The following is a 13283-nucleotide window of genomic DNA, read 5'->3' as shown; positions in this document are numbered from 1 at the left end:
TGTTTACTGAGGAAAGGTTATAATGATTATTTGCGCAAGTGATAAATGTTCGTTATCACCTTTTATGTTTGTATGTAGCCTATCTATATGCAAATAGGCTTTACGACTTAAGGAAAAAAAAGTAAAAATGTTCATTTGGTTCACCTTACACACAAACAGGCTCAGCGGTGGGACAATCCCGTCAGCACCTTGAACAGTACTGAATGTAGAAAATACACCCAGTGCCTAGCTTTCCCTGTGGGTGCAGGTGTAAAAGCGATGAATTCATAGTCAGAAAGAAGGCGATCTAGGGTTCTAATCTAGTACACCCCACTCCTTAGTAAGGGCGTCCCATGGTAATCAATAAACTGTGATTATAAAGGTAATGCTAAATTCCAATAGCTATGTATAGCATGGTGATTGACCATACACATACTTCTGTAGGTATCATATGTATTATGTGTGTAACTTTTTATCATGACAGTAATGATTATGTAAAAAGATATGCAGTTCCATATCTGTGATGGACATAATAGTTTATTGACAATCATCTAAAACCACCCTATAATACAGGTATAACTGTAAAACAGAATGTTATGTGAGGTATGTACCACAAATCACAAAAATATTACTAAAGTAATGCAAGTCTATCCATTTCCAGGATCTTGTCAGACATTAGTCCTGTATTGCAGATCAGAATGCATACATTGTAATGTCTCACATATACAGTCTTAACTGAAGAATAGCATCAGTCACTCTTTAAACTGTAAACCTGTGATGACCATGATTGGCAGCCATTTCATCTGTGGCAATGAAGAGTAATCACCTATGTGGAAATGTATATATTCCTTTTTGACATAGCTTTGAATCCCACATTGTACAATTTACTTTTAACAGTATGTATGTTCCCACAAAATACATGTCAAGTGATAACAATGATCCCTTCAAAGTCATGGCATAAAAGCCAAGTCATTTAGCATTCCATTGTTGAGTATAGTACAAAGTGTGACCAGGTATAGCAGCATACATGCCATAAATTAATATCAAATGTCAGATTATCATTGCTGTTTCATAAATGTCCTTACTCTTTGTTTTGCAATGTTTCTCTTGCCTTACCATTGCACAAATTCAGTTGGCATGGTTGTGCATGTTTGCACACTGGTTGTAAAATGCAATATTACAAATTGTTGGGAAACCACTAGTGCTGTTGTTGGAGCACCTTTGCAGTCATGGCAGGAGAGGGGAAAGATGGTGCCAAATTCAGGGCACAGAGGTGGGGTGTGGAGGAGTCAAAAATATTTTTTGCACTCCTCGTGAAGTGCTACAGCTGTAGGCTGCTGTGGGGGTACTATACTGGGTCTCAGTATAAGGCTGAGGCTTGGAACAGCCTAACTAGGTTTGTCTCAGGTGCAACTGGCATACCACACACTGGTGAGCAGTGCAAAGACCATTACAGTGACCTGAAACAGCACAAGCAGGAACAACTCGACCAGTGGCTGTATGAGTTTAGAACGGCTGACATCCCACACTTGTATAAGTATACAGATCAAAGTAACTTGTGTGAACAAGTAACTAAAATGGTATGGAATGGTACAGATAAGCAAGACTGACATGCATGTTTTCATGTCTCTTTTTCTCTTCTTCGTTATTTTGCAGCTGCACAGGAAATCGCAGTGAACACAGAGTTACATGCTGAGAGATTGGAAAGCTTTATAGAGGCAAGAGGTATGTATGCAGCACAAATGAACATGATTGTATTAAATATATTGGGATTCTATAGATCAATAGCAACTTAAGCATGCGGGTCTTAACAGTAACAGCAAGCATACATGCTTTCCTTCGTAGCTATTGGTAACTGTATTAGGTCAGTGTAATATTGTATTCAGAATGGGTGGGTTCAATTCCCACTAGTAATGTATACATTCAATAAATATCATTTTTGAATTTTAATTGTAACAATATTGGCTTTAATACCATGTTGTTAAGTTAATCTGTAGTATCTTTAAAATCATATATAAAACATCTGCATGTAACAATTCACAATCATTTTGAGATTGGGATAGCTGTATAGTTAATATAATAATAAAAATATATTTATTGTAATAAAGTATGAATGTGACATATAACAGTTTTAATTGCCTCTTTTCTTTTTTGACTCACACTATCCCTTATCTCTCTCTTCTTTTTTTTAAACTGGAAACACACCATTCTGATGTCATCCCTTTCTGCCAACAAAGTACATGCTTTTCAGCACACGGAGGTTGGCCAACCAGTGCGGTCCAGCCTGCAAACCCTCAACCAGCTGCTATACCAACACCCAGTACCTCTGTCTTGCAACCTGGCAATACTGCCTCCACAGCCCCTGCACTACCTGGCTCATCCAAATCAAGTAGCATTGTCCCAGCTGCTGGTGCATTAGTACCCTCCACGACTATCGGTGCAGGTTATGATTATGTCACATACCAGGAGCTGTAAAAATAAACTGTAAAATAAACACTGGTAGTCAAAAATAATATGAAAGTTAAATTTTATGTTATGTGCTTTTCATTTACATAAAATAGTAAACTTCATCATATATAAAATAACTCCAGATGAACTATTTTTATACATTAGCGTTTGGCGCCAAATTCAAACCAGGAAATTATGTTATCAGCAATAAAATCTCTCTTACTTAGTTATATATTAATAAATTGTATATATTTCACATTCTGTTTAGGAAAACATCTGTAAAACATTTGAACCTTGATTCTAATAAAAACTTGACATGAATGAACAATAATAATAATATCATACATGTATTTGATACATGAAAAATAAACATAAAAATTAGGAACAAGTATTAAATATATATATATATATATATATATATATATATATATATATATATATATATATATATATATATATATTATTATTATTATGAAGGAAACTAATAATACTATCTGCTTAGTGCTTTTAATTTTAAAATACTTCCGATATTACAAAGGTCATTCAGCCCTGGCCAAGCATAAGAGTACAAGGTTAATTGCCAAGTGAGTTCGACTTTTTCAAGTAATAATTCCCATGGACCAGCTCTATCATTACTGACAATTTGCTGTAACACACAAAACTTGAAATCATGATTACTGAACTCATGAATATGCTTAGCCAATGCATTATTAGAAGCATTTTTTCTTATTGCATACACATGCTTATACATTTTTTCCTTTAACATTCTGGTGTTTTTTCCAATATAAAATGTCAACTGCACTTGGCATAAAGCTGCATAGACCACTCCTTTTGAATTAAAGTTATGCTTGCCTTTCATTGTATATCCTTTTCCTTTTATTACGAAAAATTGACCCTGGTGAATACTTACAATATTTACACATACCACATTTGTTCATAATTCCTGTTTGCCTACCAGATGGTTGATCATGTTTTTCATTTTCAAACAAGTTTTTCAAATTATTACCTCTGCTTCCTACCATTCTAAAACCCTGCACCAATTTCATTCTTATCTGCACATCATCATCAATAAGCATCCAATTTTTCTAACAAAATAGCTTTTATTTCATAAAAATGTACATTAAAAGTTATAAATAATGTAGAAGTGTCAACATAATTAGCTTTAGTTGGTACCATATGGTTGATTTTTTCATAATTTAATATAGGTGAAAAATAACCATTCAACCTTTTAATTCTCACTTCTTCATATAAATTATACAACAGCTGATCTGGGTAAATGCTTTTTTTGAACATTTCAATCAACGTATTACATTCTGTGTCAAAATCTATGTCCAGGCTCACCATTTTGGCGGCTCAGACACACTGCCCTTTGACCACAGCTTTTGTTGACTGCTGGATGTGTGCTGGTATAATGCAAGAAAGAATTTGAGTAAGTGGGTTTATGAACAAATGTGGCATGTGAAAATATTGTAAGTACATTCACCAGGGTCAATTTTTTGTAATAAAAGGAAAAAGATATACAATGCAAGGCAAGCATAAGTGTAATTCAAAAGGAGTGGTCTATGCAGCTTTATGCCAAGTGTGTTCAGCATTTTATATTGGAAAAACCACAAGAATGTTAAAGGAAAGAATTTATAAGCATGTGTATGCAATAAGAAGAAAATGCTCTTAATAATGCATTGGCTAAGCATATTCATGAGTTCAGTAATCATGAATTCAAGTTTTGTGTGTTACAGCAAATTGTCAGTAATGATAGAGGTGGTCCATGGGAACTATTACTAGAAAAAGTCAAACTCACTTGGCAATTAACCTTCTACTCTTATGCTTGGCCAGGGATGAATGACCTTTGTAATATCAGTAGTATTTTAAAATTAAAAGCACTAAGCAGATAGTATTATTAGTTTATTTCATAATAAAATATATATATTTATACACATACACACACACACACACACACACACACACACACACACACACACACACACACACACACACACACACACACACACACATACATATATATATATATTTTTTTAATACATGTTTACATGTTCCTAATTTTTATGTTTATTTTACATGTATCCAATACATGTATTATATTATTATTATTGTTCATTCATGTCATATGTTTTTAAAGAAGAAGTTTTTATTAGAATCAAGGTTCAAATGTTTTAGAGATGTTTTCCTAAATAGAATGTAAAATATATACAATTTATTCATATATAAATGAGTAGGAGTGATTTTTTTGCTGATGACATCATTTCCTGGTTTGAATCTGGCGCTAAACTCTAATGTATAAAATGGGTTCATTTGGAGTTATTTTATGTCTGATGAAGTTTACTATTTTATGTAAATGAAAAGTGCTTAACACTAAATGTAACTTTCCTATTATTTTGGGCTACCAGTGTTTATTTTTACAGTTTGTGTAACATATTTTTGTTATTAGTAGTTTATTGTCTTTTGACATACCAGGAGCTGCTATGAGGGGGTGCATGATGTCAGAGAAACTGGCCTTGGTGGCAGCATCAGTCATCTGGAGAGGTTGCTCATTAAAATAGAAAAGAGACTTTTACATCAAGCAGTCTTACAGGGAACCAAGGAAGATAACAGTGACAACAGCTCTAAGGGTGAGGACTAGATTATCACTGCTCCCATGGTTGATGGACATGTGCCGTCGATGACCCCTACCCATCCCAGTCATGGTATCCTCAACCTTTTGTGTCTATCACCATCCCTGTGTCTGCCTTGTTTGTTCTGTTTTTCTGCAACTGCTTCCTCACCACCCTGCCTACCTACCTTCTTATGTCCCTTCCCCAACTTTCCGCTCTTCTTGAATTCTAAAAAAAATGGGCATCTGTCCTACAAAAAAATTGTCCTGTACATAGCTCTCGACTTTGCATATCTGTCATTTTGACACACTTCACACATTATTGCATTACTGTTACCCATTTGTTTTGTGGTTTTGTTTGTCTTTTCAGCTTTTCCTGGTTAGGGGTCACCACAGTGGAACTCTGGTCCGCTAATGATTGGCAGTTGATTTTTTTATGATGTAGAGTTGCCAGCCTGGCACCCAACCTTCAGTGAAGGCATGCCCATTCACGCATGTCTTTCGGAGGCCACTCGACCACAGGGAGGACATGCAGACTGCACACAGAAGGCACTCCAGCCGAGAATCGAACAAAAGAACCTCTTGCTGTGAGGTAACAACACTTCCGCTGTAACACCATGGATATTTGTTTTGTGGTGACAGTCCAAATTCATCCTTTCTGGACATGTTCACATTGCGGTGTTGAATAAATGGATATCTATGAATCTTTCCTAATTCCCTCCTGCAAATTTCATTTTTGTTTCCCCTTTCACCACTTTCGTATCAACCCCATTTTCACACCTTTATCTAGTCAAAAATAAAATCACACACCATACACATGGTCAGAAATGGCCCATAAAAAACCTTCACTTTTTGTCCTCTGCATTTACAAATAGTTTGGCAATATGCACCAATGCTGAGTGGGGCTGGATTGGTGTTCATGTTCTAACCCAAATCCTGGTAAGTTTTGCCATCAGCCACACTAATACTGCTTAAACTTGCTGTGCTAAAGGAACACAGTATTACAGCAGAGTAAAGCCTCTACTTTGAAACAGTTACACTGACAGTTCTTTAGACTATTGAATGTAACAAAATGTAAATTCCTATGTGCAGTGTTCGCATAAATCACTTGATTAATTTTTTTTTGCCTTAGCATCAAGGGTTGGATTCCAGATGCATATAACACAATTTCTTACAGTGATGTTGCATGTGTATGATATTTTTAATCACCCACATCTTAACATTTGCCACAGCTATGAATTATCATAGAGAAATAATGAATATTGGCCAAAAGTGAGTATTTGAAGTGATATCCATCCTTACAACTATGACATATTTATGAAACCTTGTTCTGCTTGCCATAAGCCTGTTAAATATGTTGGTGGTTCTTGATGCAAAGAAACCATTCAACAGAGTAAGCTGGGATTTTATGAGTAGGACAATGGAAGCATTTGCATTTCCTGACACAATAATAAGGTTAATAATAAGGCTATATGAGGGTCAGAGGCAAAAATCAAATTGGGAGGGTTCCTCTCTGACAAATTGTGTCTAAACAGAGGAACCAGACAGGGGTGCCCTCCTTCCTCTTTGTTATTTGTGTTATAGTTAGAATCATTGCCAAAGAAAATAAGGCACTTAGAAATTCATGGATATGATTGGTATGGTATTCAAAAAAGTTGGCTTTATTTGCAGATGATATTATTTTGTACATGATGGAACCAGAAAAAGACATCTCAGTTTTGCGGAGCATTCTGAGATGGTACCAGTGTTTTATCTGGATATAAAAATAATAAAGATAAAACAAAGGCTATAGCTATAAATTATGCACCTACATATGAATTGGTTCAGCAATACCCCTATTTATGGGAGCATAATAAAAAGAAGCATTTAGGAGAATGGATTAAAAAAAGATTCTGTTATGGCAGCTAAGGTTATCTGGGAAGAGTCTAATCAACAGATAATACACAAACTGAGAAACTGGAAGCTCCTGCTATATATATAGACAGCAAGATACAAACAGTAAAAATGTTTTTAGTTTCTTTAGTTTTATACACAGATCAGGCATATTTTTATCAACCAGAGGGAAAGCTGTGGATAGTAATTAATACAAATTTGAAAGATTTTAACTGGATGGGGATGAGGGCAAGAGTCAAGTAGTGAAGCAAGGACATTTTTAGGCAATGCCCGAAAGACAAAATGATCACCATAACACCTACAAGCAAATGAAATCTGATGGTTATGCTGCTCAACACGAAGTCTAAATCTCAAAATGCACTCACTCGAAGCACTCCTTAAAATGGAGAACATCGACATCTGTGCAGTGACCGAGACCTGGTTCAAGGCTCCAGAGAGCACCCAAGCACTACCAGGCTATAATTCATACCATACCTTTCTGCCTCTAAACCTGGACCAAAGCACTAAAGGCGGTGATGTCTCCATATTCATAAAGGATATGCACACCTCCAGACTAGTAGCCTAACATAACGCATCAGAGATACTTCAGATACAACTAACACTGGGTAAAACTGCAATCCAGGTTGTAGCCTGCTATAGATCCCCAACCATGTCCCAAAACTCCCACTCCACATTCCTAAACACACTGGAAAATATTAGGGTACAAACCAATACCCTTATACTGGGAGACTTTAACTACCTTCCATTAACTGGGAATATTACTCATGTACCAACACACTTGCTCAACATTTTCTGGAACTCATTAATTCCAATGCCCTGGACCAACTCATTCTTACTCCCACTAGGGGTAGAAACATCCTTGACCTGGTCATTACTAACATGGGTGACCATTGCTCTACACCAGTAATCAACTCCTCCCTGGTCAGTGGTGGTTACCACAAGCTAATTACCATGGATATCCACATCCCACCCTCAACCCCTCCAAAGGAAACCACTGTAAAAAATTTTTTCAAAGCTAATTTTGGGCTTCTAAAAGCAGAGGTGGCTAACTTCACGACACCCATGCAAATGGAAAATAGGTGCATGACTACTAAAGTGCATGGAACAGGCCATAGAAAGCAGAACCAAGACGCTGTCCTACAAAAAGGAGGCCAATCTGGTGGTCCCCCACCAGAAACAAACTCTACAACAGAAGGAAAAACTGTTGCCCCCCAATCCAGTGTAGAAATGTAGTAACAGTCAGGTGTGCCCCCACACTCCTGCATAGAAATGTATAAACAGTCAGGTGTCCCCCCCCACAATACTATGTAGAAATGTAGTAACAGTCAGGTGTGCCCCCCCCACACTCCTATGTAGATGTGGAAATAGTCAGATGTGCCCCTTCCCCTAATCCAGTGTAGAAATGTACTAACAGTCAGGTGTGCCCCCCAATCCTGTGTAGAAATGTAGTAACATGTATGCGTATAATACGAGTGGAGCACAGATGCCAAGAGGTGGTCAAGGTAGCAGGATAGGTTGTAGAATTTGCACAATATGCAAGTCTGTGTGTGTTAGGATGGTGTGTGCTTCATATTGTGTGAGAGTGGTCAGTATGCATGCATGTTGAGGTAAGACCTAGTGGCCATTGCCCACTACTGCTGATGACAGGGGCAAGCCCTCACAACTGCAGTGCCAAAGACAATCCCCACCGGTATAACACATGCTAGCAGTAAGCCATTGTAAATGTATGGTGGTAATATGTGTCACCGTCAGAAAGACTGGCATGGCATGACTGTTGGGCTAGATATACAAGCAGTACACAGGGGAAAGTACCCCAGACATACAGTATATATTGTGTCACTGTGAAATGGATACACCCTTGGAATTGTACATACAGATATGCATCACAGTAACTGGTCATGTAGTAGGGGATACCGGTGATGTCTGCCCAAACACTTGCAGATCACAAAGGAGGTAGGAATGATGTATTGGGAAACAGCTGATGTAAATGCACATGCCAGCATAACTGGAATGCCCCATGCATATCTGTGTGTTAGATGTAAGTAGTGTCCATAGCACACATGCACCCAGCTCACACAAACACCACCCACAGGTATCTCTCCGGTCATATCCCTGCTGTGGGGAATGGGTATAATATGACCCCACCTGTATATGGCAATAGTGAAAGAATGCAGCAAGCAGTGCAGATGTCCCATGCAGGTGTGTCCCTAGCCATAGGTAGCACCCTGGCAGCATCCACAACACCTGATCAAGAATGATAAAAGGTATTGGCATGGACACCTATCACACCTACCCTGTCACCTCAGGGGAATATACTGTATGGTGGTCTGAGACTGTAGGACTGACAGAATGCAATGGCCTGCCACATCTGGCCCACAGCAACACCTAATGCCCCACAGGCTTCTGCCAAAGGCCTGTGTCTCACACATACTGGCAATACATGTTATGTCATGGACACCCAAATAACAACATAACACACTCCACATAAGCCATATGCAAGGCCATGTGGACACACCATAGTAAAATGTCCACCATGTCCCACTGCATGAACTGTGGACCAACACTAACACACACCTGTGATTGGGTGATAACCTTAGGGAAACTATCAGTATCATGCAATAGTTACCCAGGTGACTGGATGGTGAATACAATACCCACCTGTGTGGGCAAATCTAGGCACTACACCACTGTACTACACTGCAGACCATTGTCATGTTGCCTGATGCCAAGATATACCCATCTCCTAGCCTTGTACAGCTATCTTGCACAGTCGACCACTACACACCTATGAAGCAATGCACCCATGCATGTCAGTACTGGAACCCTGTGTCTGTGTGTGTGTGTTGTACGATGCCTGTGACCACATTCACACTCACTACAACCCCCATTGGCATACTGAAGCATACTGCCTGATGTCAGACACCTCCACATACCCTTTGCCCATATAACCTCCGTATGACCCCTGTGGTGCATGTGATACCTGCACAGTACTGTGTTGTGGCAATCTCACTAGTGATGAATTGCATTCCTGGCCCTGACAAGTGTGTTAATGTGTGTGCGTCCCTGTGAGAGTGTGGCTGTGTTGACACTGACACCGGTTCATGGGGACAGCCACGTGTACTACACCTACTATATAGCTACCATATCACTGTTGCAGATGTCACTCACCATCACATATCAGTTTGAAGGACTCCACAACATGTAACCTATGTGGCGCATCTGATAACTGCATAGACATGTGATAGCACTACATAGTCGTCAGGGGTTTGATACTCTGTACTGGTAGGTGTGTGACACAGACATGCTTATGTTTTACTCTCCCACTCCTCCCACCCCTCCTTGACTTATATTTGCCTCTGTCTGCCTCTCTTGCACCCTCTCTGGTGGATGAGAAGACTTACACCTGCTTTGCTTAGGCAGTAGCATGTGTATTTTAAGTGATGCTCATGATCAGCTGAAGGCCCCTACATGGATTGCAGCCCTCCTCTAGCTGATTGTATTTGGAACAGCTGTGTTAACATTCCCATAGCCAATTGCATGGTAACACACTCCAATATCTAAGAACATCATGTTGGTGTTGGGCCTTTTCATTCACTGTGAGCAGGAACTCAATCTGTTGTTTGGCAAGTAGCATCACAGATGGAGTGGGGGATTTACCTCTAACAACATACAGTGTGGAAACAGGCCAACACACAGGAGGGGGATGTGCCTGACCTGACTACAGACTGTAAGTGCTGCTATACTGCATTTGGAGTAATTTGGGTTTAACAGGGTGTGTGGATATGGCTGTCCTACATGTTTTAATACATGTCATGTCAGTGCTATGTTTATGAGGAAACCCCAATCTGTAGGAACATCTGCAAACTGGGCAGCATGTGGTGCCTTTTGTTTCATGTGTTACCCACAGAGAACCTATCTGCGAACTGCAGAAGGTAGTGTGAGGATTGCAGTTTGCAGATGATGACAGCTGTGAGAGTTACTGTCTTCATATCCCTCATAGGACATATGTTGCAACAAAACCTGTTACAACAGTAAATGTATGAGGTTATCACAGCAACATGTCAATATTGGCCCTGTGCTTGTGCCTCCAGCCACAACACTGTCACTCTTTGTATATATGTCATGCAGTAAGAGGTGCATATGTGCTGTAGACCATATTTAATGAGATCATATCTGATAATAAGCATAGTAGGGGTTACATTTGATGACATAACCTGGACATTCTGTGGTTGTGTGTACAGTACTGAGGTCTGTGTACTTATGGTGGTTGTCGACAGTGGGTGCATTGTTAATATGTACCTTGGCCTGTGTACAGACTGTGGTAGATGTCATTGTTCTTGGTCCTGTTCTATCTGATGTTACATGCTGCTCCACTGTATGTTACCCTATCGGCTTACATGTTTGCAGGGCCAAACACACACATGTCCCATACCACAGACAGGCATCAGACCACACTGTGTAGCGGGTCAATATATGTAGGGTTAGTGTGTGAGTGGCACATATGAGGATGGTGTTTGAACAGATAGTCCATATACTGTAATATTATGGTAGCTTACCATATGTGGCTGTGGCTGTGTTCACATTGGCTGTGGTTATGCACTTTCACACAGGTGTCTGTTTCTCTGTGCTGTGACATACCTGTAGAGCCTGTTATATATGCAGGTACATGTGTATTCCTCCATAGGAAATGTTGGCAAGTGCTGAGCCAGTATGCCTGTAGCCTGCACAGTGCTTTGTTATATGCCTAGCAGCTTAGTGCACTTACCCAGTGAGATGTCATGTCCAGATACTTGTCAGATGCACTGCTGCTGGGCCACCATAACAGTCATGTATGTCAGACAAAGCACTGGAATACAGTACAGATGTATGTCAATAACTAGTGGGTAGTATGTGGCCATGGCACCTCTGTACCAGTGGTAATTATGTGTCAGGACAGACAGGGGTGTGTGAATGCATATCCTATGGGGGCAAATGTATACCAGTAAGTACATGTTATACCCATCTACATGGCTGTTAACATTCACATTGTCAGGCGTGGTCCACATGTCTTGCACTAATGGGTTCTGTGTATACCTCTGGACTGTCCAGAGCATGTCAGACTGTCCACATATATTGGGCAATATCTCTGCTGTAATCAACAAAAGCATTACTGTGCTAGCAGTGGTAGTGTACTATGATGTCCTTAGGATGTCTGTCAGTAGCCAATGGCGCACATGTTAAATGCAGATCTGGCCTCCCACACACATGTCTGTAAAGACAATCCCTATTACAGTAGCAATAGTCTACAAATATACCTGCCATACATACCTGACTTCCCCTTGCACTACGAAGTTGGGACTATAGGGGCTGAGGTAGGGCTCCACTCCAAGTTCAAGACATATGGTGAGTATATATATATATATATATATATATATATATATATATATATATAAAATTCTCCAGATATCTGTATATATATATATATATATATATATATATATACACATATAGATATCGACATACATAGATGGATATGTATAGTACATAGATATACATACAAACACACAGATATATACATATACAGAGCACTATATGTCTACATATGTACAGATAGAGATACATATGCTCATATATGCATGAATATCTACATATATATTGACAGTAGTAGGTATATCAGAATAGATATGTATGCACATATAGTTTTAGATATCTACATATATACCAACATAACTAGACATATCTGTACACACAGGATGTGCATACATAAATAGCTATATATACATGTATCTATATATACATATACGTATATCTATATATACATATATCTATATATACACACACACACACACACACACACACACACACACACATATATATATATATATATATATATATATATATATATATATATGTATATATGTACATACAAATATATGTGCACATGGCCATATGTATATGTTGCACTATACAGATGTGTATACAGACATATTTATGGGTATACATGTGTATGTACATGTAGACATATATAAACCTATGATATGTATAAAATCATATTCCTGTCATGAGTGTACCTCACGGTTGTGTATACCCTCCCAGATGTATCTCACCATATGCATCTGCTATGTGCACATTATGATAAAACAACATATGTGATGCAACAGTTATATTAATAACAAGGACTACACAATTTAGGAACTAAAGGCAATTGTTCACTACTACTCAATATGTGTATTGACGGATATATTGGTAAAACAACAGCTGTCTTCACAGTGGTCATGGTGTAGTGGTTAAGTGTTGTGATCTCAGTGTACAGGGTTCAAGACTTGCAAGGGCTGTTCATTTTGTTGCTGGGCAGAACAAGGGCTGTCAGATACAG

This window comes from Protopterus annectens, chromosome 3.part0, assembly GCF_019279795.1.
Source record: "Protopterus annectens isolate FY-2018-M chromosome 3.part0, PAN1.0, whole genome shotgun sequence".
Lineage (NCBI taxonomy): Eukaryota > Metazoa > Chordata > Ceratodontiformes > Protopteridae > Protopterus > Protopterus annectens.
The sequence above is the reverse complement of the archived record's forward strand: the minus strand, read 5'-3'. Positions refer to the sequence as shown.